Below are 5000 nucleotides of genomic sequence, written 5' to 3' on the forward strand. Positions count from 1 at the left end.
CAATTTATATGCTCCTGTTATTCTGTTTTTGCTTTTTCCAAATTCCATTATACTACACTTTTTTGTATTGAATTCCATCTCCCACTTCCTACTCCATTCCTGTACTATATTTAGATCTCTCTGTAGTGATTCACAATCTTCTTCAGTTTTCACTCTTTTCAGTAGTTTTGCATCATCTGCAAAGAAGCTCATATAGCTTTCAATTCCTTCATCCATATCATTAATATATATAGCAAACATTATTGGGGCCAGAACTGTTCCCTGCGGAACACCGCTTATTACTTCATCCCATTTTGAGTGCTGGTTTCTTATCACTACTCTCATTTTTCTTTCTTGCAAAAAGTCTTCCATCCAATTGAGTAGTTTTCCCTGTATTCCTCCTTCAGTTTCTAATTTCCTAAGCAACTTCTTATGTGGTACTTTGTCAAAAGCTTTCTTTAGGTCTAGAAATGCACAGTCCGCCCATCCATCTCTTTCTTGTATTATATCTATTAGCCTTGAATAGAAACATATTAAATTGGTGACGCATGATCGTCCTTGTCTGAATCCAAATTGCCTTGGATTTAACACTTTGTTTTGTTTTTTTCTAAATATTTTACCCATCTACTTTTGATAATTCTTTCACAAATTTTTGCTATTGTACTTGTTAGAGAGACTGGTCTATAGTTGGTAGGTTCTTCTTTATTTCCTCCTTTATATATAGGTACTATATTTGCTTTTTTTCCAATCTTCTGGAACTTTTCCTTCTTTCAAGGAACTGCTTATTATGCTATGTATTTTGTATGCCAGTTCATTCCTGCATTCTTTCAGAATCCAGTTTGCTATATCATCTGGTCCATGCGATTTTCTGACATCAAGATTACTCAAGTGTGTCAATATTTCATTCTTTGTTACTTCTATTTCTTCCATAGGGGGGACTTTCTCTTTCCATTCAATCTCTTCAGGTTGTATGTTCTCCCTTGTAAACACTGATTTAAAATGTTTGTTCATAATTTCCGCCATTTCCATTTCCTCAGTGTATTCAACTCCCTCCTGTCTTAATTTCTCCAAGTCTTGTTTATTTTTCAGTTTATTGTTTACAAATCTGTAGAATAGATTTGGTTGATCTTTACAATTTTCTATGACATCTTTTTCATATTTTCTCTTTTTCTCTCTGCACGTTTGTACATATTCATTTCTATAACAAGTATATATTTTCCATTTTTTAGATCTTCTGTCTTTTTTCCATCTGGTCCAGGCTTTGTCTCTTTTGTCTTTTAACTCCCTACAACTTTTGTTGTACCAGCATTTTACATATTCTTTTTCTTGTTTTTGTCTTGGGACATACTTTTCCACTCCTTTTTTGTAAATTTTTGTCAAAATATTCCATTTCTCTTCCACTGTTGTTTCTTCTTTGTATATTTCTTCCCAGTTTTCTTGTTGAAAGAATTCTCTTATTTTATCAAAGTTTGTTTTTTCATACATCATTCTTCCTTTTCTATACTGCTCATTTCTTTTCATAGATTTTTCTTCATTAAGTTCTAGTTCAATCAATATGTGGTCACTTTTACCTATTGGTGTTTTATATTCAATCTTGTCCACTATTCTAGGTTCAGATGTAATTATTAAGTCTAGTCTCGATGGTTCTTCTTCATTTCTATACCTGGTGTTCTCCTGTATCCATTGTGTCATTGTATGGTCAGTAATCATCTCAAGTAGAGCGTTTCCCCATGAGCTGTCTCCACCCTTTACTGTCATTTCTTCCCAGCAGATTTCTTTGCAATTAAAGTCGCCCATTATAACTATTCTTCCTCCATCTTCCATTATTTTATCTAATGTTATCTTTGTGTCCTCTAACATACTTTTATGTTCACTCTCCTCCCATGAGGCTGTTTTCGGAGGCACATAATTTATCACAAATTTTCTGCTCTTCTTATCTCTGTCTTCCACTTCTATCATAATCATCTCTACTGTATTCTTTCCATATATGACACCCTTCACGTTTATATCCTTCTTAGTCAGGAACATAACTCCACCCCCTTGCTTTTTCTCTCTGTTTTTAATCCAATAATTATATGCATTATGTCCTATACTGTTGGGTGGTAGTGGGCCTTTTAATTTTGTTTCTACAATTCCCATTATGTCCGGTTCTTTTTCTTTCAAATAACCATTCAGCTCGTTCAATCCTGTTATTAATCCATCTATATTTGTGTAAGACACTCTTAGTTTTCTGTCACTTCCATTTTATTCTCTGTTTCCCTTTTGTTTTTCTCTTGTATGTCGAACTGCCTTAGTTTCATATTCACTACTCTCCAATTGAATCTCTCTTTCTCTGACTCCGTTCTGCTCTCGTTTTTTTTCTTAGCTTCAAGTCTTTTCTTTTTTCTTCCTCTCTTTCCTCTTTATTCATTTCCCTTTTTACCCATACCTTTTTATATTGTTCACTTGTTGCTAGTTTCCCTGTTTTGGATAAGATATTCTCTGCCGTCGTTTGTGACCTGAATTTAATCTTAATTGGTCTGGTCTTATCTGTACTATACTTTCCGAGCCTGAATTTTTCCTCAAATTCCTTCATAATTTCTGGTTCATCTTCCTGAACTAATTTTAGTAAACTGCTTACTTTTTCATTTTCCTCATTGGTTCTTGAGGTTCTATCTGGGTTATGTTTCTCTTCCATTCCTAATATAATTATACATTTCTTTTTGTCAGCTAAGTCTCTTACTATATTCTCCTTCTGTCTCATCACTTTAATAACTGAGTCTTCAGTTTGTTCTCTCATTTGCTGTTTAATTATATCAGTAAATGCAACTTTACTGTTTTCTTTTATCGACTTCCATCCCTCTCTGTTTTCTTTACTATTCCTCTTCAATTCCTCATTCTCCACCTTTACTTCTTTTAACTGTCTTTTCAGGTTTTCTATTTCATCAGTTAAGTTTTTGTTCGTCTTCTCTAGTTTTTCCAATTCTTCAACTCTTTGTAGAATGTTATTGATATGACCGAACCTACGCTCCAAGTCCTCGATCATCTTATCGACCTTCTCTTCTAGTCTTGTCAGTGTCCCCCCCACCCTCTTTAAATCCCTGGAAAATATTCTCATCACTTTCTACTGTATTGCTCTTATCTATACTTCTAATCTTTACATTTTTATTAGACATTTCATCGTCGCTCAGCTGATCGGGGGGTCGTTTGTTTACCTTTCGCCTGTCTGCCTGGGCCAAGCCTACTCCTTCCTCATTTCCTTCCATTTCCCCAGCAATCCCTTCCCTTCTCCTCTTTCCCTACTTTCCCACTACCCCACGAGCAATTTTCCCCCACCCTGCAAATACAATAGGCACTTCTCTTTGCTTTGGGATCCACGAAACTTCAATTTTCTTCAGAACGTCTTCTATGCCGTCCGTTCGTTGAAGTGTGTGTGTGTGTGTGTGTGTGTGTGTGTGTGTGTGTGTGTGTGTGTGTGTGTGTGTGTGTGTGTGTGTCTATTTTGTGTTTGTATATGTATTTTTGTATGCATGTGTGTTTGTGTATAAGTATATTTGTGTGTATGTTTCCTTGTGTATGTATGTTTGCATTTGATTGCATATGTGTGCGTAAATGTATATATATGTGTGTGTATTTTCATGTATGTGTAAATGTGTGTGTGTATGTGTAAATGTGTGTGTGTGTGTGTGTTTGTGTGTGTGTGTGTGTGTGTGTGTGTGTGTGTGTGTGTGTGTGTGTGTGTGTGTGTGTGTGTGTGTGTGTGTGTGTGTGCGTATGTGTAAATGTGTGTGTGTGTGTGTGTGTGTGTGTGTATGTGTATTTACCTAGTGTGTGTGTGTGTGTGTGTGTGTGTGTGTGTGTGTGTGTGTGTGTGTGTGTGTGTGTGTGTGTGTGCGTATGTGTAAATGTGTGTGTGTGTGTGTGTGTGTATGTGTATTTACCTAGTTGTATTTACCTAGTTGTATTTTACGGGAAGGGGAGCTATGCTCGTGGGGTCCCGTCTTCATATCTCATTTTATCTAAACTATTTTTAAATTCCTGTATTGTTTTTGCACACACCACTTTCTCATCTAACTTGTTCCAACTGTTTATTACTCTGTGAGGAAAGCTGTTCTTTTTCAAGTCTCTTCTATAGCTGTCTTTTTTTATTTTCTTTCCGTGTCCTCTTGTATTTCTGTCATCCCATTTTATCAGATTCTCTCTATCAGTAATTTCTATGCCTTTCATGATTCTGTAAATAGCTATCAAATCTCCTCTCTCTTCTTTGCTCTAGTGTCTGTAGTTCAAGTTTTTCTAGTCTCTCTTCATATGATAGTTTTGAGAGTGTTGGTGCCAGTTTTGTAATTGCTCTTTGTATTCTTTCAAGTTTTTTTTTATACATTTTTTTGTACTTGGTGACCATATCGTTGCTGCATATTCCAATCTTGGTCTTATCAGGGTGATTAGGATTTTCTTCACCATTTCTTCATCCAGGTATGTAAATGCAACTTTGATTGTTCTTATTAAATTATAAGTTTCTCCAAAAATCTTATTTATATGTTTCTCAGGTGACATATTATTCATAACAATGACTCCCAGGTCCTTCTCATTTTCTACTTTTTTTATTCCTTCTTCTCCCAATTTATATGCTCCTGTTATTCTATTTTTGCTTTTTCCAAATTCCATTATACTACACTTTTTTGTATTGAATTCTATCTCCCACTTCCTACTCCATTCCTGTACTTTATTTAAATCTCTCTGTAGTGATTCACAATCTTCTTCAGTTTTCATTCTTTTCAGTAGTTTTGCATCATCTGCAAAGAAGCTCATATAGCTTCCAATTCCTTCATCCATATCATTAATATATATAGCAAACATTATTGGGGCCAGAACTGTTCCCTGCGGAACACCGCTTATTACTTCATCCCATTTTGAGTGCTGGTTTCTTATCACTACTCTCATTTTTCTTTCTTGCAAAAAGTCTTCCATCCAATTGAGTAGTTTTCCCTGTATTCCTCCTTCAGTTTCTAATTTCCTAAGCAACTTCTTATGTGGTACTTTGT

This window comes from Oratosquilla oratoria, chromosome 32 (assembly GCF_046742065.1).
Source record: "Oratosquilla oratoria isolate Oo_2021 chromosome 32, ASM4674206v1, whole genome shotgun sequence".
Classification (NCBI taxonomy): domain Eukaryota; kingdom Metazoa; phylum Arthropoda; class Malacostraca; order Stomatopoda; family Squillidae; genus Oratosquilla; species Oratosquilla oratoria.